Source organism: Panthera onca, chromosome X, assembly GCF_046562875.1.
Source record: "Panthera onca isolate mPanOnc1 chromosome X, mPanOnc1 haplotype 2, whole genome shotgun sequence".
Lineage (NCBI taxonomy): Eukaryota > Metazoa > Chordata > Mammalia > Carnivora > Felidae > Panthera > Panthera onca.
Window position 1 is genome coordinate 14,199,579 of NC_138357.1, and position 22,307 is coordinate 14,221,885.

The window sequence follows — 22,307 nt, forward strand, 5'->3', positions numbered from 1 at the left end:
TTTTTATATATATTTCACATTTGCTTTATCCATCCATCCATTAATTGACACTGGGTCATTTCCTTATCGTGACTTTTGCATATAACGCTACAATGAACATGGAGTGCAGATAGCTCTTTCAGATACTGATTTCATTTTCCTTTGGCTACATAACCAGAAGTGGGATCGCTGGATCATACGGGAGTTCTATGTTTTAAAGATGTTTATTTATTTTTGAGGGAGGGAGGGAGAGAGAGAGAGAAAGAGAGGCAGAGAGAGAGAGAGGAGGACAGAGGATCCAAAGCAGGCTGTGAGCTGACAGCAGAGAGCCTGACGCGGGGCTCGAACTCACTCACCGCGAGATCATGACCTGAGCCAAAGTCGGACCCTTAACCAACTGAGACACCCAGGTGCCCCGGGAGCCCTGTGTTTAATTTTTTGAAAAAGCTTCCTGCTGTCTTCTGTGACGGTTGTACCAATTTACATTCCCACTGACAATGTACAAGGATACCCTTTTCTTCACTCCCTTGCCAGCCCTTGTTATTTCATCTTTTTGGTAACAGCCGTCCTCGCAGGCGTAAGGTGATGGCTCACCGCAGTTTTGATTTACATTTCCCTGCTGATGAGTGATGCTGAGCACCTTTTCATATAGCTGTTGGCCGTTTGTATGTCTTTGGAGAAATGTCTGTTCCGGTCCTTAGCCCATTTTTTAAAATTCAGGTTATGTATTTTTTGCTATTGGGTTGGTCAAGTTCCCTATATATTTTGGACATTAACCCTCATCAGATATGATTGGCAAATGCTTTCTCCCATTCAGTACGCTGCCTTTTCACGCTGTTGATTGTTTCCTTTGCTGTACAGACACTCTTCAGTTTGATGCAATCCCCCTGGTCTACTGTTGCTTTTGCTGTCTGTGCTTTTGGTGTCCTGGCCAAAAAATCTGAGACCAATGTCTGGTTTTTTCCCCTGTAGTTTTACAGTCTCAGGTCTTCCATTTAAGTCTTTAATCCATTTGGAGTTGATGTTTGTGTGTTGTGGGAGAGACAGAGGTCCAATTTCAGTATTCTGCATGAGTATATCCAGTTTTCCCAATCATTTACTGAAGACGCTATCCTTTCCCCATCGTGTACTCTGGGCACTCTTGGCCAAGGTCACTTGACTCTAGATGTGTGGATGTATTTCTGATCTTGTTATTCTGTGTCATTGGTCTGTGTGTCTGTTTTATGCCAGTACCATACTATTTGATTACTGTAGCTTTCTAATATATTTTGAAATCAAGGAGTGTAATGCCTTCAGCTTTGTTCTTCTTGCTTATGCTTTGGCTATTCATGGTCTCTTGTGTGTTTTCATATGAAAATTTGGGACTGGTTTTTCTATTTCTATAAAGAACGCTATTGGAATTTTGATAGGGATTGCATTGAATCTGGAGACCACTTTGGGTGGACATTTTAACAATATTAATTCTTAAAATCCACGAACACAGGAGTCTTCCCGATTATCTCTGTGTTCTTTAATTTCCTTCTTTGATGTTTTATAATTTTCAGTATGTAAGTATTTCACCTTTTTGGGTATGTTTATTCTTAAATATTTTATTCTTTTTGCTGCTATTGTGAATGGGGTTGTTCTCTTAGTTTCCACTTTCAATTGTTCATTGTTTATGCATAGAAACACCACTGAGTTTTGTATGTTAATTTTGTAACCCAAAACTTTACTGAATTTGTTTATCATTACTAATAGTTTTTTGTTCTTGAGAGTTTTCTGTTTATATGATCTTTGTCATTTCAACTGGAACAACTGTGTAGCATTTATTGTAAGGCAGGTCTAGTGATGAACTCCCTCAGCTTCTGTTTGAGAAAGTCTTCATTGCTTCTTCATTTCTGAAGGACAGCTTTGAGTAGTGATGATCCCTGTTTCATTTCTGATATTGATAATTCTGTCTTCTTTTACCCTGGTTAGCCTGACTAGAAGTTTATCAATTTTATTGATCTTTCCAAAGAACCAGCTTTGTGTTTCATTGATTGTCTTTATTGTATTCCTGTTTCAATTTCATTGATTTTTTTAGTGCTTATTTATTTTGAGAGAGAAAGAGAGCACGAGAGAGAGAGTGCACACACACACCAGGGACAGGCAGAGAGAGAGAGGGAGAGAGAGAATCCCAGGTAGGCTCTGCACTGTCATCGCAGAACCCGATGTGGGGTTTGAACCCACGAACCGTGAGATCATGACCTGAGCCAAAACCAAGAGTTGGACACTTAACCACTGAGCCATCCAGGGCCTCCCAATTTCATTGAGTTTTACTCTGTTTTTCTCTCTGCTTTCTCTACAATTTAAGTTGTACTTTTATTGTCACTTAGCTCAAAATATATATTTTAAGCCTCTGGGCTTTTTTCTTTGACCCGTGAATTATTTAGAAGTGTGTTATTTAATTTCTAAAGATTTGGAGCAATCTTGCTATTGCTTTTTAGTTTAATTGCGCTGCGGCTTGTGAACATACTTTGTATGATTTCTTCTGAATTTGTTAAGGTGTGTTTAATGGCTCTGAATTTTTTTTTATCTTGATAAATATTTTATGTCACTTGAGAATAATATGTATTCTGTTGTTGTTGGATGGAGTATTTTATAAATGTCAAGTAGATCAAGTTGATTGATAGTACTGTTCAGGTCACCCGTATCCTTACTGATTTTCTGCCTGCTTGATCTATCAACTACTGACAGAGTAGTATTGAAGTCTCCAAATAGAATAGTGGATTTGTCTGTTTCTCCTTTCATCTCTATCAGATTTTGCTTCACATATTCTGACGTTTTGTTTTTAGTTGCATATGCATTTAATATCTTCTTGGAGAATTGACTCCTTTTTCATTATGTAATGCCTTTCTGTATCCCTGATGGTTTCCCTTGCTCTAAAGTCTGCTTCTCTGAAATTAATATAGCCACAACAGCTTTCCTTAGGTTATTGTTAGTATGGTATGATTCTTTACATCCCTTTACTTTTGGCCTATCTGAATCTTTATATTTAGCATTAATTTCTTATAGACAAAATATGACTGGATATTATTTTCTGTTCCTTTGGCTATCTGTGTCTTTTAACTTGTGTATTTAGGTCATTCACATTTAAAGTGATTGTTGATATAGTTAATATGTATCATATTTGTAACTGTTCTCTATTTATTTCATTTATTTTACATTTCCTTTTTTTCTCCTTTTTCTGCCTTCTTTGATTTTGAGCACTTGACTATGATTCCATTTTATTTCCTCTCTCATTTTGTCCCTTACTATATCAAATATATTTTTTACTATATTGAGACATAATTGCCATGTCACCTTGTGTAGGTTTAAGTATGCAACATGACAACTTGTTATACAAACGTATTGCAAAATGGTTACCCAGTAAGGTTAGTTTAATATGTCCATCACCTTATACAGTTATAATTTTTGGTGTGTGTGGTGAGAACTTTTAAAATCTATTCTCTTAGCCACTTTCCAGTATGCAATCCAGGATTGTAAAACTGTAGTAACCATGCTGTGTATTACATCCCTAGAACTTAATTCATCTAATAACTGGAAATTTGTACCCTTTGTGCATTCTTACCCATTTCAGTGCCCCACCTCCATTCCTGGCAACCAGCAATCTGTTTCTATGAGTTTGGTTTTTCGTATTCCTCATATAAGTGAGATCATATGGTATTAGTCTTTTCTTTCTGAGCTATCAAATATATGTCTTTAAAATTTTTTAATCGTTTCCCTAGTTTACAATATACATTTTTAATTTGTATAAGTCTACTTTCAAATGATACTTAACTGCTTCACATGTATTATATATTTTATTAAAGAGTAGTCCCAATTTTTTCCTGTTATTCAGTTTTCTTATGCATATACCATAATCATCCAGTACATTGCTACTAGGCAGTTATCAGATCAATTAAGAATAAGAAAAATAAATCATTTTATTTTTTCTTCATTTATTCCTTCTCTAAGGTATTTCCTTTATGTAGATCCAAGGTTTTGATCTACGTAGTGTCCCTTCTGCCTAAATAACTTCTTTTTAACATTTCTTTCAAGGGATATGTATAGGCAATGAATTCCCTCAGTTTTTGCTTGTTTGAGAAATTCCTTATTTTCTCTTCCATTTTTGAAGAACAATTTTGCTGGATATGGAATTCTAGGCTGGTGGCTTAAAATTTTGTTTTAAGTTTATTTATTTACTTTGAGAGAGAGAGAATGAGCGGGAAAGAGGCAGAGAAAGAGGGCGTGAGAGAGAATCCCAAGCAGGCTGTGTGCCGACAGCACGGAGCCCGATGCGGGACTCGAACCCACAAACTGTGAGATCGTGACCTCAGCCCAAACCAAGAGTTGGATGCTTAACTGACTTTTCTTTCAACACTTAACATTTTTTTTTTAACATTTATTTATTTTTGAGACAGAGAGAGACAGAGCATGAACAGGGGAGGGGCAGAGAGAGAGGGAGACACAGAATCAGAAGCAGGCTCCAGGCTCTGAGCCGTCAGCCCAGAGCCCGACGCGGGGCTCGAACTCACGGACGGCGAGATCGTGACCTGGGCTGGAGTCGGACGTCTAACTGACTGAGCCACCCAGGCGCCCCTCTTTCAACACTTTAGATACTTCACCTCACACTTTCTGCCTAGTTTGTATAATCCCACTGTCCACTGTAATTCTTACATGTGTGTATTAGTTTCCTAGTATTAGTTTCCTGTAACAGATGACCACAACCTGGGGATTTTAGAACAGAAGTGTATTCTTTCACCGCTCTGGAGGCCCAAAGTCTGAAATCAAGGTGTTGGCTGGACTGAACTTCTTCCCAAGACTCTAGGGAAGAATCCTTCCTTGCTTTTTCCATCTTCTGGTGGCTCCAGGCGTTCCTTGACTTAGGGCTGCATAATTCGAATCTCTGCCCCCGTCTTCTCATGACCTTCTCCCCTGTGTCTCTCCTTTGTGTATGCTGTATCTTTCCCTGTTCTCATAAGGATATTTGTCATTGGATTTAGGGCCCATCCAGATAACCCAGGATGATCTCATCTTGGTATTCTTTACTTCATTACATTTGCAAATAATTTTTTTCTGTCCTATTCTTAGGTACTGGGGGTTAGGACTTCCACATTTTCGGGGGGACCATTATTTAATCTATTAAAACCTCTTTCTCTATAGATAAGGTACTCCCCCCATATTATCCTTTATTTAGGTCTTCATTAGTTTAAATCTACAATGATTTGTATTTTTTGGTGTACAGTTTCCCTACATCTTTTGTCAGATTTATCCCTATGTATTTCATACTTTCTTTTTTTAGAAGTTTGTTTATTTTGAGAGAGAGAGAGAGAGAGAGAGAGAGAGGAAGAGAGAGAATCGTGAGCAGGCTCTGCACTGTCTGCACAGAGCCTGACGCAGGGCTTGAACTCTTGAACCATGAGATCATGACCTGAGCCGAAACCAAGAGTCAGAGGCTTAACCAATTGAGCCATCCAGGCACCCCTGTATTTCGTATTTTCTGATGCTATTTTAAAAGCACTGTTTCAGGAGCACCTGGGAGGCTCAGTGGGTTAAGTATCTAACTCTTGATTTTGGCTCAGGTCATGATCTCAAGGTGGTGCGATCAAGCCCCGCATCGGGCTCTGCACTGGGCATGGGGCCTGCTTGAGATCCTCTCTCCTCCTCTCCCTCTGCCCCTCCCCTGCTTGCATGCAGACACGCACAATTATTATATATACATCCTGTGTACTCCAGCCTTGCTAAACTTCATTATTAGTCTTTCTCTCATGTTGCACTGAATAGAATCTTCAACCCCCTCCCTGTCCAGGTGAGCTCATCAGTTTTAGATTGTAGTTTCTTGAACGCAAATACCCGGACAACTTTCAGCATGTGAATATCTGCCCCTTCTCCATCTATGCTGCAAAAAGACCTAAGTCTGGGTAATATACTTTCTGAGATGGACATAACCTCTCAGGTTTATTGTGTTTTTATATTTATTTTTTGATGTTTGAGAGAGAGAGAGACCGAGAACGTGAGTGTGGGAGGGGCAGAGAGAAAGGGAGAGAGAATCCCAAGCAGGCTCCCCGTGGTTAGCACAGAGCCCGAGGTGGGGCCCAGTCCCACCCAAAAACCGTGAGATCATGACCTGAGCCGAAATCAAGAGTCAGTCGTTCAGCCCACTAAACCACCCAGGCGCCCCAACCCCTCCGCTTTAAAACAATGCTAGGATACCCAGTAGGGCAAGTTTAATTCACTAAAGCTTTGACAGAAGTGATTCTGCCTTGAAGTCTTGAAGGCAGTGATTTCGGGCTGGAAATGGAAATCTGAGAAGTGCTACGTGGACATTGGGAAAATGAGGAGGGATGGAAGTTACCTAGAAGTATCCAAGAAGTGAATGGTCTTCAAGGCACATGAGGGGACATTGTAGGAAAGAAGTGAGATGATTCACGTATCTACCAAGACTTAAATATTAAATGTCCCAGTACTTTAGAGGGATCTTAGGTAAGAGATCCAAAATACTAGGTCAGGCTTGCTGAAAGATGGACGAGAACAGAATGAACCACTGAATGGGATGGCTGTGGTCAAAGGCTTGGAGGAAACATCCTCTCTGCCACGTGGGCAGTCAGAATTGAACACGAGATGAGGAAAGGCGGAAGGTCATTTTGGGAAGGCTGTATAGGGTTGCTAATGCTCTCTTTCTTGGGGCGCCTGGATGGCTCCATCGGTTAAGTATCTGACTCTTGATCAGACTCAGGTCATGATCTCACAGTTCCTGAGATGCAGCCCTGGGTGGGGCTCTGCACTGTCAGCATAGAGCCTGCTTGGGATTCTCTTTCTCCCTCTCTTTCCCTCTCTCTCTTTCCCCTCCCCTGCTTGCATGCCCATGTGCGCCTGTGCGCATGCTCGCTCTCTCTCTCTCAAAGTAAGTAAATAAACATTTAAAAAATGTTTTAAATGCTCTCATTCTCCAATTAGAGAATCTTGTCTTTCAGGATCCCCTTACACTGCACCCTGACTTCCCGAGGTATCGGGAGTGGTGCTTTTTAATGTCTAAGTCACCCAAGAGTTACCATTGCTGGGGAAATTCCTTGGTGACCACACAAAGCCTAAGGGTATGGTTCCTCACCATCCTGGAGAAGGATATATAGAGGGAATGACAAAAATGATTTAGACATCCAGAGAACTGAAACCCTTGTCATTTGGCTGTGGTGAAATATACTGTGTGTGTGTGTGTGTGTGTGTGTGTGTGTGTGTGTGTGTAGTCAGTTTTAGCACGCACCTGAAAAGGTAGAACTAAAACCTAAATGAATCATTATTCCAAAGTTTTCATGTTTAAAAACTAAACATTCTATCCTACTTAATTGGGGAAATCTTTAGTATTTCTTCAAATAATTCAAGACAGATGTTTTTATATATATATATATATATATATGTATATATATATATATATATATATATATATATAGTATACTTAACAGTGGGAAGCATGTTAAATATGCTTAGCAAAAGTATATCTCTTTTATCATAAATAATGCACTCACCTTGTAATAGTTTCAGACAATTGAGACATGCTTAAAATAGATAATAAAAGCAACATGCATTTCTTTTCCACTTAAACCCCCAGAATTTACCACTGTGAACAAATTCTGTATTTTCTTCCAGAGGATTTTTATATGTATGCTAACATTTATATCAAAAATGGTTAATTATGATACCTTCTTGGACTTACTGTTTTGCATCTTGTCTTTCAGTAAACATTGGATCTTGGACGTTTTTCCATGTTAATCCGTGTCTGTCTATCTCTTTATTTTCATTGACTGGATAATATGGTCTTTAGGAGTTTGCCAGTTTCTTATATTACAAACAATATGACAGTGAACGTTCTTCTATCTTAGTGTATTTACGTGACAGTTTTTGGAGGATAAATTCCCATAAATGGAATCGCTCGATCAAAAATACATGCACATTTTATAATTTGTTAGTTACTGTCACATTTTCCTGCAAAATTGTGCCAATTTATACTCTCACAGTGTTCGAAAACACTTGTTTCTCATACATTCTTGCCAACACGTTTTAATCTTTGCCAATATGATTGGGGAAATGATATCTTAGAGTTTTAATTTGCCTTTTACAATTATTAGTAAAGATGGCATTAAATGCATATTGGGCAGTTTTGTTCTGTGAATTCATTTTTGTTTGCTTGCCTGTTTTAGGGTTTCTGTTTCTTTTCTTTATGGATCTGTAGTTCTTAATATAACAACAACAATGATAGGTAACATTGTTGGAGCACCTAACTGTGTTCCAGAAATATTTTAAGTACTTTATATTTATTACTTTATTTATTCTTCACAAGAATCCAAAGGGGAAAAGAATATATTCTCTCTATTTATCTGACAACAAAACTAAAGTACAGAATTGGTGAAGTAACTTGTCCAAGGTCATATGGTAAGTAGCTGCATTGGAATTTGGACCCTAGGATTTTTATATCTATAGCTTACTGTCCTAATTGGAGTGACAATGAATTTATACATTAATTTGGCAAGAATTGATAGTTTTACTCTATTAAGACTTCCCATGACTGCTTCTCCATTTATTTAGATTTAAAAAAAAAAATTTCAATGTTTATTGAGCACAAGTGGGGGAGGGGCAGAGAGATTGGGAGACTCAGAATCCGAAGCAGGCTCCAGGCTCTGAGCTGTCAGCACAGAGTCCGAAGCAGGGCTGGAACTCATGAGCCCTGAGATCATGGCCTGAGCTGAAGTCGGACGCTCAACTGACTGAGTCACCCAGGCGCCCCTATTTAGGTTTTTAAAATACATTTCAATTAAAATTTTATAATTTTTTTTTAATTTTTTTTTCAACGTTTTTTATTTATTTTTGGGACAGAGAGAGACAGAGCATGAACGGGGGAGGGACAGAGAGAGAGGGAGACACAGAATCGGAAACAGGCTCCAGGCTCCGAGCCATCAGCCCAGAGCCTGACGCGGGGCTCGAACTCACGGACCGCGAGATCGTGACCTGGCTGAAGTCGGACGCTTAACCGACTGCGCCACCCAGGCGCCCCTAAAATTTTATAATTTTATATATAATATTCTTGCACATCTTTCACTGGATTTATTTCTAGGTACCTAGTATTTTTGTGGCTAATATAAATGATACTAAATTTTTCTTAAAAAAATTTTTTTAATGTCTGTATATTTTTGAGAGGGAGAGAGAGAGAAAGAGCACAAACAGGGGGAGGGCAGAGAGAGAGGGAGACACAGAATCTGAAGCAGGCTCCAGGCTCTGAGCTGTCAGCACAGCTTGAACTCGCGAGTTGTGAGATCATGACCTAACCTGGAGTCGGATGCTTGACTGAGCCACCCAGGCATCCTAAAATTTTTTCTTTTTTTAAGGTTTTATTTTTTAAATAATCTCTATACCCAAAGTGGGGCTCGAACTCACAACCCTGAGATCAAGAGTCACATGCTCCACAGACTGAGCCAGCCAGGCACCCTGATACTAAACATTTCCAACTGCAATTTCTAACTCTTTGTTGCTAGCGCATAGAAATGAAATTGATTTTTGTATGCTCATATCACTTTCAGCAAGGTAACTGAACCGTCTCCTTAGTTGCAAAAAATTTGTCTGTATGTTCTCTTGGTCTTCTATGTAGACAAAGTTGTATGTGCTTAATATCAGTCTTGTTTTCTTCCTTTCTAATCCTAACACCTTTGTTTCTTTTTCTTGTCTTATAGTGCTAGGAATTCTACGGTGTTGAATAGATAGGATTCTAGTCCATTTCTTAGCAGCTAGGACCTTACAGATTCACAATGGACATAACCAGAGTAAAGGTATTATGAAGCCTGCAGTTACTCAGCTGCTACCAGTTATGCAGTATTAATCTGTGTCAGGTACTAAGAGGACAAATATTATCTTTATTTTACAATTGAGGGATTTAAGTCACAGGGAGAATATGTTACTTGTTCCATATCACATGGCTGGTAAGACTGAGTCCACGTGGTGTGGTTCTGGAGTCCATTCTTTTAACTACTCTGCCAGACAGAATTAAAACCAGACCCTAATGCATTTACTTTTTTTTTTTTTTTAAGATTTTATTCTTGAGTAATCTTAAAAAAATTTTTTTTAATGTTTATTTATTTTTGAGAGAGTGAGAGAGGCACAGCACGAGCAGAGGAGGGGCAGAGAGAGAGGGAGACACAGATTCTGAAGCAGGCTCCAGGCTCTGAGCTGGCAGCACAGAGCCCGACACTGGGCTTGAACTCACGATCTGTGAGATCATGACCTGAGCCAAAGTTGGACGCTTAACCGACTGAGCCACCCAAGCGCCGCTCCTTTTCTTAAGTAATCTTTACCCCCAATGTGGGGCTCAAACCTACAACCCTGAGATCAAGAGACGTGTGCTTTACCATCCGAGCCAGCTAGGCGCCCCCTCTAATGCATTTACTTTAAATAGTAGACGGCACTGTAATGTCACTTGCCTATATTAAAACAACAGTGAGTATGGATTACATTTATCTTGAGGTTGTGGGGAAGATGCACACCATTTTAAATCATATGTGTATGGAAATATAAAAAGAGGTCTCCTCTAGCCAGTTAATGCCTTCGTCTTCCTTGCCTATATGATCACATGCAGACCATGTGAGCTGGGTTCTCCAATAAGGTGAGTCATTAAATACCAAATGGCCATTAAGTAGAACAGTGAGGGGCATCTGGGTGGCTCAGTCAATTAAGTGTCCAACTCTTGATTTCAGCTCAGGTCATGATCTCACAGTTCATGAGATTGAGTCCCGTGTTGGGGTTGAGCTCTGCACTGAAGGCACAGAACCTGCTTGGGATTCTCTCTCTCTCTCTCTCTCTCTCTCTCTCTCTCTCTCCCCCTCCCCCGCTCAGGCTTGCACTCCCTCAGAATAAGCAAACAAACAAACAAACATTAAAAAAAAAGGTAGAGCAGAAAAAAAAATGTAGAACAATGATCAAAACATAATGAGTAGACTGCTTAGGTGTGTGTAATAGTGAATAGTGTATTTTTCCCTAAAGCGTTTATAATCTGGACGTTTATATACAGACTCCGGTTAATTTAAGAAGACTCACTGGTGTTTCCAAATTGGTGTGATATCACTGGCAGATCTCTTTGTTCATGTATATTTATACTTGGGTAGTACTTCTAAGGTAGAGAGGAACCTTATCCTACCCAGAGCCAGTCAGAAGCAAAATGCCAGTGCCACTCATGTGGCCTGAGTCCATATTGGTGCTTCTGTAATGGAATGATGGGTTGACAGCTTACAGCGTGAACTGGCTTATAGGAGCTCTGAGCCATATGAATCACTTATTTATAACTTATGAGTGACAATGAGTGGGTGAAAGTCTTGCAGGTTTTGTTTGGATTACATTTCCTTTGTAAACACAAATGAGATTTAAAAAAATTTTTTTTTTGATTACGTTTCTTTATTTTTGAGAGGCAGGGAGAAACAGAGCACGAGTGGGGCAGGGGCAGAGAGAGAGAGGGAGACTCAGAATCCGAAGCAGGCCCCAGGCTCCGAGCCGTCAGCCCAGAGCCTGACGCGGGGCTCGAACCCACGAACTGTGAGATCATGACCTGAGCCGAAGTCAGACACCTAACCGACTGAGCCACCCAGGCAACCCAAGTGCAGGTTATTTTTTAAGTCAAGGGCATGGTTGCTTTCACCTCTTAGTGCTCAGCATTAAATCATCCTTCCATTACTGACTTCTTTCTTGGCGTATTCCACTGTGCTTTAGGAATCTTTATCCCATGGGAGATAACATCCCTCTATATCCAGAACTTCTACACAGACTACTTTGCTCTCGAGGCATGCAGAAATGTGAGAAGCCATGGCGTACTGTCTCCCAACACTTGTCATCTGAACTGTAGACTGATACCTATTCGACTGAATACTGGACATTTTTATCTGGGTGTTCCAAAAGAAACTTCAAATGAAACGTGTTCAAAATTGAAATCTTTCTCTCCCAAACATCTGCATAAACCTTTTCTTGTATGTTCACTTCTTACCCAATGACAAACCTGTGGGTCACATACAGAGCCCTGTAGAAGCAAAGAAGAGGGAGGACCCTAACTCTGCCTTTGGTGTCTTGAGGGTGGGCATCAGGAAAAGTTCTACAGAGGACACGACACTGAGAAGAAAACTAGTGGATAAAAAAAGAAGGTGTTGAAGAAAGATAAAACAGTGTACCCCAAATACATGCATTTGGGAAAGTATAGTAGATACAGGGTATGGTCAGGCAAGGTGGGTAGGAGCAGAATCAGACTCAGGAGGAGGGCAGGCCGCTGTACAGAGGGTCAATCTATTACAGGCACTAAAACACTGACGTGTTCAACAGTAAACGACACCAGTTCATTCACGTTCCTTTCTACACTTCATTATATAACTGGCAAAAACCGAAATCAGACCCCCTCTGACTGACATGTTCAGCACCTCGAGTAGAAATAAAAATGTTCAGGGGTGCCTGGGTGGCTCGGTCGGTTGAGCGTCCAACTTGGGCCCAGGTCACGATCTTGCGGTTCGTGGGTTCGAGCCCCGTGTCGGGCTCTGGGCTGACGGCTCGGAGCCTGGAGCCTGCTTCCGATTCTGTGTCTCCTTCTCTCTCTGCCCCTCCCCCGTCATGCTCTGTCTCTCTCTGTCTCTCAAAAATAAATGAACACTGAAACAAAATTTTACGAAAAGAAATAAAAATGTTCCTAGTGGTGCTGACTTCTCACTGTCGAATGGTTTTCGCAACAGACCCGTGCAGGTTGTAGGTTCCAGCTACATGTGACACAACTAAACCCAAGACCAGTTTTATAGGACTGCCACCTAAATGCAGCAGTAAAGTATAGGACTATTTATTTGGGGTAAGAAATTTCATCTGGTGGCTACATTTTAAACGTTTCACTATGCCTCCCAAGAAGTTGTCAGGATTTGGCAATTGTGTGGAATAAATTAATGTCATAACTCCTTCACCTTAGACATAAGGAAGAATAAAATCTTATTATCAGGAAATTCACTTCTTCCCATCCTCATTTTTAAAAATGGCTGAAGAAGTACTTAAAGAATATTGTTTTGAGGGATGCCTGGGTGGCTCAGTTGGTTAAGTGTCCAACTTCAGCTCAGGTCATGATCTCGTGGTTCGTAGGTTCAAGCCCCACATCGGGCTCTGTGCTGACAGCTCAGAGCCTGGAGCCTGCTTTGGATTCTGGGTCTCCTTTCTCTATGCCCCTCCCCCGCTTGGACTTACTCTCTCTCTCAAAAATAAATAAACACTAAAAAAAATTAAGAGTATTGATTGGATTGGGTGCCAAATTAATAGTCATCCTGGGAGTGCTACTTTCTATCCTTCATGCTCTGAATAGAGGGGAGCAATGAGATAGGCTGCAGAGATCAGTGGGGGACAGATAACTAGCAGGCCATATAAGCAACATAAAATATGAAATGTGTCTTCTGTGTCATTGGGATCCATGGAAAAGATTAAGAGATTGGTGTAATCTCATTTCCATTTCAGAGGAGTCACTCCACTAGTCATGCAGAAGATGGCCAGAGCAGGGAGAGGAGGGAGTGCCATTAAAGGCCAGAAAAGCACCTAGGAGGCTGTTGACATAGTCTAGGGACAAAATGATGAATCTCTTTTCAGAGGCAGATGCGGCAAGACTTGGTGACTCGTTGGGTGTGGGGGAGGAAGTGAAGGGATGAGTCCAGAAAGATGTATTCACCCGTTCATTCCAAACATATATTGATCTCCTTATTTGTGCCAGAAGGTGCTAGAGCCTGGAAACCCAAATACAAGTAAAACACAATTCCTGTGTTCAGGTAAAAGAAATAGATATGCGTGTAAATAATTATAAGGCCGCATGATAGGTCTGTAGTAAAATTGCGTATAAGCTACATTGGGGGATCAAGAGGAGGAAGTCAATTACGCTACCTGGGAAATTTGAGGAAGACTGCAGAGAGGAGGTACCCTTGAGCCTGGTCTTCAGGAACATATGGCAGTTCCTGTAAAATTCCTGGAAGAGGGAGCTATGTGTACAAAGCAAAGTAAGTTTAAAGCAATGTAACCTTATTTGGGTAATGAAGCTTCAAGTTGTTCAACCTGACCGTGTGGGTGAATGAGGGGCTGAGGGTTGAGAGAGGCCATCTTTCATGAGAATAGCTCATGAAGTGCTTTGGAAAACCCCATGCTGATGAGTTTGATCTTGTCCTAAAAGTGATGAGTAGTCCCTGAAGGCTTTAAAAACAGGGAAGGGACGTGGTCTGGATTGTGTTTTCGGAAAAATCCCGGTTTTTGAGACGGAGTTCTGCAAGCAAAGTTGATGATGCTTTTCTTGTTTTGTTTTGTTCTGTTCATTTGTTTCTACGGTACTTGCTGTTTTATCACTTATCACACTTGAGTCAGACTGAAAAGGGTTTGAATCCTGGATCCATCAGCCACTTACCATTGGACCTTGGGCAAGTCAGTTTCCCATTGATTCTTTTTCCTCTTCTTTTGAATGAGGTATTAATAGCACCACCCCACTGGGTTTTGGTGGGGATTAAAAGAGGTTGTGCCTTAAATACCACAGGCACAAAACAAAGAACACTGTTGTTTTTGTTTGCATGTTTCCAAGACAATGTACCCTACCAGACTTTGACATTTCCAAGGGTAAGAATCGTGCCTGTATTTGTTTCCAGGCTCTAGTGCAGTGCATAGCTATGGTGGACAAGATGATGTGCCAGCCAGATCCCCCATTAGTGAAGGAATTGCCCTAGTTGTTGGGATGATTGTCAGCAGAAGGTCTTCAGGTAGCCCCTTCAGGGATCACCTCAGCTACACAGAGTTGCCTTGCTCAAGGTCACATCCCTTCCCAAGGTGCCTCAGACACAGTGAGGAGTTGATTTAGACATATACAGGCCTGGTGATATCTACCCACGGAGAAGGCAGTTCTGAAGGGCAGCTATGGCTTTAGAGAGCACTATTGGGTTAGAAAAGGCTATCACTGGGCTGCATCGTAACTTGACTTCTCCCACTGCCCGCTCGACTTCCTTTCTTCTCCCTTCCATGGATGTTTATGTCAAGGGCAACCCTTAGTAAACATCTTGCACATTGAAGTCCATCTCTGAACTGGCTTCCTAGGGAATGCAAACCACAATTGTGGCATTTAGTAGGTGGTCAAGAAGCTAGTTGAATGAATGAATGAATGAATGAGTTCTCAGCCAATTTATGCTGCTGAATGTGAAAATTATGGGCTTTCTGTGTTATTTAACCTTTCCTCCTTTCATCTTTATGGGGATGTAGTAAACAATGTGCTCTGAAAGGAGAACATACTCTTAGGTATGTGAATCCAGGAATAAATTATACTCTGGCAGAGTGCAAACTTTCTGTGCCAAAAGTATTTCTGGTGGCTTCTCTCCTTATAATTAGACCATGTTCATCCTTGAGGATGTCTTAAAAAGAAATGCTTAGGTTTTAAGAGAATGCAGTATGAAAGGAGGCTGTGTTGATAATGTCTTCCTTAAGAGATATCTAGTGCAAGAAACTTTAAAAATATTACATAAAATAAATCAACTCAGTACACCATAAGAAAATGTAGTCTTTTGTTTCTTAGTGTTCTTCTTGATAGGGAATGGATTTTGATTTCTTTCTTCATCATGCTGTCATATATAACAAGGTGTTTTATACATATATATGTGTGTATATATATATATATATATGTGTGTGTGTGTGTGTGTGTGTATATATATATATATATATATATATATATATATATATACACGCATAAGATCTGATGTCACACACAACTCAGTTCGGCTTTCCTGTAGGGAGAGAGACATTCAGGTTCAGGTTGGAAAATTCCCTCTTGCATTTTGTCACAATTTTGAAGGCACAGGTCTAACAACACTGGTCATGTCTATAGCTATTCTAATTCAGATTTTTCTCCCCTGAGGAAGGTGTAAATGAAACCAGAGTTAGGGATGGGGAGAAATAGGTAGGTGCACACCATAAAATTATGTGTCTGAATGAAACTTCTGGACTGTGTAAGTTGAAAGCTGACCTGATAAGAGGCAATGATTTCAATAAAATGTGACTGTACATCTAAATTCTGGTTTCCAAATGAAGAAATGAAATTATGAAGATATGATACATTTGGAAAATAAAATGCAATTTAAGAAGGAGTAATCAAGTTAATCACTTAATCATGGATATCACTGGGCATACCAGAACCAAATGAAGCTTTACAAATGGTCAGGCATGGGGCACCTGGGTGGCTCAATTGGCTAAGCGTCTGACTCTTGATTGATTTCAGCTCGGGTCATGATCTCATGGTTCATGGGATCGCGCCCCGAATTAGGTTCTGCAATGGCAGCATGGACCCTGCTTGGGATTCTCTCTCTCCCTCTCTCTCTGCCCGTCCCCCGTTCGCAGGTGCATGAGCTCTCTCCTTCTTTCTGTCTCTCAAAATAAGTAAATAGAAACATTTAAGAAAATGGTCAAGCAGATGAACTTGCTAATTTAACAAATATGTCTTAAGCCACTGCTGTGTACAGTCATTACTAGATTGTGGAGGAAGGAATCATGCTAGTGGCCTAAGCATGCTCACGGCCTAACAGCGTAGCGTGGGCCTACAGGACCTACATATTTCAACCGTGACCTAAACTCATCAGTATAGATAAGAGCTTCACTCCCGTAACGAGAGGAGTTTTGAGCCCTAAGTTCCTCCAAGAGGAAGAAAAATCCCTCTGAAATTTCATATAAGGGAGACATGTTACGGAAGAGACACACATTCCATATTCAAGAGTTCTAGATTGCACGGATGCTTTGTGAGGTATAGTAGGCACATATATCAAGGGTAAAACCAGTTACTAGAAAGGTTTACGGAGTCAGGAAAAGAACTTGAAGTTGTTTTTATTTTTACGAACTCTATCAAAGGAGAAAAATTGAGATTTGTTTTTGAATTTCATAATACTCAAATTCAGCAGACAGAAGTGATCAAATCAGAGAAAGAGCCGGGTGCCAACTTGTACTTACAAGAGGCTTTTCGTGATCTTCCTACAGTACTTTTGATGTGACTGCAAAGCCAGTAGTTCAAACACATATCAAAAGATTCATTTCAATCAGTTGAAAGCAGAGAACATATCCCGTGTCTTGGTCCCAACACAGGGAATGTCCAAAATTTAATAGTAAAAGAAATCAAAACTAAAGAACAAATGCAAAAACCCCAGACGTGTGGCAACCTTTCCTTGGGTTTGGTGTGTTGACGGACTATAATACTTCAGGTTGGTTGGGGTTGTTCATTTCTGGCCTATCCTCTGAATGTCTTTATGGTCATTCTCAGAGTAAGGGCTGTTCCCAGGAGTTCAGTTTCACCCAATTTTTACCTTCCACACTTGTTTTGCTTTGTAAATACATGGCCATTACGTAAAAGTAAACATTCATTGAAAAGAAATAGGCTATCTCACCTCATTTTATAGCATGTAAGATTAAAATATGGCTCTTAAGCTAACTGCTTCTCCAGAGGTATTAGCTGTGCAGTTACATATGCATTCATCCATTCAGCAAACTTTTAAAACAGTTGTATTATCATTGGCACATAAAAATCGTATATATTGGGTCACATGGGTGGCTCAGTCGGTTAAGTGTCTGACTCTTCATTTTGGATCAGGGCATGAGCCCAGGGTCATGAGATCGAGCCCCACTTTGGGCTCTGCACTGAGAGTAGAGCCTGCTTGAGATTCTTTCTCTCCCTCTGCCTCTCCCCTGCTCACTCTCTCTCTCTTTCAAAAAAAAAAAAACAAGTATATGTTTAAAAAAATGTATATATTTAAGGTATGCAGCTTGAAGTTCTGATATATATACATATATATACACATATACGCACATATATACATATATACACATATATGTACCTATATATACACATATACACATATATGTACATATATACATATATGTGTGTATACATATATATATATACATATATATACACATATATGTATATACACGTATATATGTATATATACGTATATATATGGCGAAATTATCACCAGAATCCAGCTAGTTAACATATCCATCACTTCTGCATGGTTACCATTGTGTGTATATGTGTGTACTGAAGAGATTTAATTTAAGGTATATCCTCTTAGCAAATTTCAAGTATGCAATACAGTATTAACTATAGTCACCATACTCTATGTTATATCTCCAGAACTTACTCGTCTTGTGTAACTGAAAGTTAGTATGCTTTCACCAGCATTGCCCCATTTCCCTTGCGCACCGCCCCCCCCCCCAAGCCCTGGCAACCACTGTCCTCCTACTGTCTGCTTCTATGACTTTGACTATTTTAGATTCCACATAGAAGTGAGATCATGCAGTACTTGTCTTTTTGCATCTGGCTTAATTTAACATAATGTTCTTCAGGTTCACCTATGTTGTTGGAAATGTCAGGATTTCCTTCTTTTTAAAAAAATTTTTTTTTGATGTTTTTATTTATTTTTGAGAGACACGGAGAGCATGACCAGGGGAGGGGCAGAGACACACACACACACACACACACACACACACACACACAGAATTCGAAGCAGGTTCCAGGCTCCGAGCTGTCAGCACAGAGCCCGACGTGGGGCTCGAACCCATGAACCGCGAGATCAGGATCTGAGCTGAAGCCAGATGCCCAACCGACTGGGCCACCCAGGCGCCCCAGTATTTCCTTCTTTTTAATGGATGACTAATATCCCATTGTGTGTGTATGTGTGTGCATGTGTGTGTGTGTATGTGTGTGTGTGTGTGTGTGTGTGTGTGTATATATATATATATATATATATATATATATATGTTATATACCATATTTCTTTATTCATTCATTTGCCAAAGGATATTTAGGTTGTTTCCATATCTTGGCTATTGTGAATAATGCTGCAGTGAACATGGGGGTGTAGATATCTCTTCACCATCCTGTTTTCAGTTCCTTTGGATCTATACCCAGAAGTGGGAATGTTGGATCATATGGTAGTTCTATTTTTAGTTTTTTGAGGAATCTTCATGCTGTTTTCCATAATGACTGTACAAATTTACATTCCAACAAACAATGTACAAGGATTCCCTTTTCTTTACATCCTCACCAACACTTGTTATCTTTTGTCTTTTTAACAAGTCATCCTAATATGACTATGAGTATATATATATGTGTGTGAAGATACATACATATATACACGTACATACATATATATTAATAGTCATCCTAATAGATGTGAGGTGATATTGTGGTTTTGATTTGCATTTCCCTGATGACTAGAGATGTTGAACATCTCTTCATATACCTGTTGGTCATATGAATTTTGTTTTTAAACAAGTGTCAATTTAGGTCCTTTGCCTATTTAAAAAAATTTTTTTTACATTTATTTATTTTTGAGAGACAGAGAGAGGCAGAGTATGAGCAGGGGAGGGGCAGAGAGAGAGGGAGACACAGAATTCGAAGCAGGCTGCAGGCTCTGAGCTGTCAGCACAGAACCCGATGCGGGGCCCGAACTCACAAACCGTGAGATCATGACCTGAGCCCAAGTGGGGCGCTCAACCGACTGAGCCACCCAGGCGCCCCTGCCTATTTTTTAATTGGGTTATTTGTATTTTTGGTATTAAGTTACACGAGTTCCTTATATCTTTTCAATATTAATCCCTTATCAAATATATGGTTCGCAAATATTTTTTCCCATTCTATAGATTGCCTTTTTTATTTTGTTGATTGTTTCCTTTGCTATGCAGAAGGTTTGTAGTTTGATATAATCCTGCTTATTTATTTTTGCTTTCGCTGCCTGTGCTTTTTTTTTTTTTTTTTTTTAATTTTTTTTTTTTCAACGTTTTTTATTTATTTTTGCGACAGAGAGAGACAGAGCATGAACGGGGGAGGGGCAGAGAGAGAGGGAGACACAGAATCGGAAACAGGCTCCAGGCTCCGAGCCATCAGCCCAGAGCCCGACGCGGGGCTCGAACTCACGGACCGCGAGATCGTGACCTGGCTGAAGTCGGACGCTTAACCGACTGCGCCACCCAGGCGCCCCTGCCTGTGCTTTTTGAGTTATATTCAAAAGAATCTTTGCCAAGACTGATGTCAGGAAGGGTTTTCTCTGTTTTCTTCCAGGAGTTTTATGATTTCAAGCTTTATGTTTAAGTCCTTAATCCATTTTTAAATGTTTGTTTGTTTGTTTATTTATTTATTTAGAGAGAGAAAGAGAGCAAGCGAGCGAGCATGCACATGAGATCGGCGGGGGGGGGGGGGGGGTGGGCATAGAGAAAGGGAGAGAGAATCCGAAGCAGGCTCCATGCTGTCAGTGCAGAGCCCGATGTGGGGCTCAAACCCATGAACCATGAGATCATGACCTGAGCCCAAATCAAGAGTTGGACTATTAACCGACTGAGTCACACAGACACCCGAGTCTTTAATCTATTTTGAGTTGATTGTTGTGTATTGTGTGAAATAGGGGCTCACTTTCATTTTTTTACATGCAGATACCAGATTTTCCCAGCACCATTTGCTGAAGAGACCATTGTTTCCCCATTGTGTGTTTTTGGCACCCTTTTTGAATATCAATTGACTATAAATGCATAAGTTCATTTTTGGGTTCTCCATTTTATTCCATTGGTCTTCATGTCTGTTTTTATGCTGGTGCCATATTGTTTGGATTACAATTACTTTATAATTTGAAGTTACATTCAACATACTTTTTATTGCGTATGTGATTATATGGAAAAATGATACAAAAGTTGGGGATCCAAAGGTGAATAAGATTGTCCTTGCATTGATGGAGCTCACGGTCATTAGGATATGGAAAAGGAAACAGAATACTACAATCTAGTATAAGAAGAACTCTGAGGGAAGCTGTAAGTGAGAACAAAAGGCTTTGGTTTCCCACAAAATGTACACTTAAGAATGGAGAAGGGGAAATATGCTAGGGCAGCTTACTGGAGAAGATGGTGATGCCCAAGTCAAGTCTTGCATGACCATTACGAGTGATTTAAGCAAAGAGACAGGGGAAAGGCATTCTAGGCAAAGGGATCAGTATGTACAAAACATTAAGCTAAGACTAAAAGAGTCAAAATGGGAACGGTGGAGGTAAAAAAACAAACAAGAAATTCAATAGGATAGAAAATTTCATTTTTAGTTCTGATGTGGTATTTCATCACCTCACTGAACAATTCAATTCAGAAGTTACCTGTATATGGATGGGATATTTCTTTCACTTTATAATTCATACATTTCCCAGAAGAATCTTCTGATTTCTGAATGTTTACTATCGATTTTATTCATTTGGGAAATACATTTCAAATGGCCCAGCTTTTACAAATACCTACATGAGGGATTGATATAGCATTGGTGCAGTAGTTTCACTGTATGTTTACTACTGAAATTGGTCCAACCCTGGGCTTCTCAAGATGACTTTCTTACCCATGCACCCTGGGGCCAGCATACCATAATAATGGAAATTTGTAGCCTTCTTTTTTTTTTTTTAAATATATGAAATTTATTGCCAGATTGGTTTCCATACAACACCCAGTGCTCATCCCAAAAGATGCCCTCTTTGATACCCATCACATGTAGCTTTCTGAATAATAGCACACGGCAGCACCACTTAGGTAAGTGTAGAGATCTCATAACTTTTTAATACACTTTTGTAGTTTATTTATTTATTTTGAGAGAGAGAGAACAGGGGAGGGGCAGAGAGAGAGAGAGAGAGAGAAAGAATCCCAAGCAGGCTCTGTGCTGTGCTCCATCTCACAAGCCATGAGATCATGGCCTGAGCCAAAATCAAGAGACAGACAGACGTTTAACTGACTAAGCCACCCAGGCACCCTGAGATCTCATAATTTTAGACCTATCACCCCCTTCTAAATACTTTCATGGCAGCCCACTGCCTTAAAAAATAAGGCCTAATTTCTTATGGAAAGTATTCAAAACCTGGGACAAATTCACCCCAAACTACTATTCCAGGCGTCTTTCCTACGTCTTTATTCCCCTTCACACCCTGAATGCATCAACCACAACAGAGCTCTTTTTTTTTTTTTTGAGCCTATTGGACTTTATTTCTAGTAGAAACACTTAATCCTATTGGATACTGATGGTTAATACCAAGTCCAACTGTGTTGTGTTCAAATTCTCTGCCTTTTTAAAAAAATATTTATTTTTAAATGTTTATGTATTTTGAGAGAGAAAAAGAGCTTGAGCAGGGGAGGGGCCGAGAGAGAGGGAGAGAGAGAATCTCAAGCAGGCTCTGCACTGTCAGCACAGAGCTTGATGCAGGGCTTGAACTCACAAACCATGAGATCATGATTGGAGCTGAAATCATCAGTTGGACGCTCAGTCAACT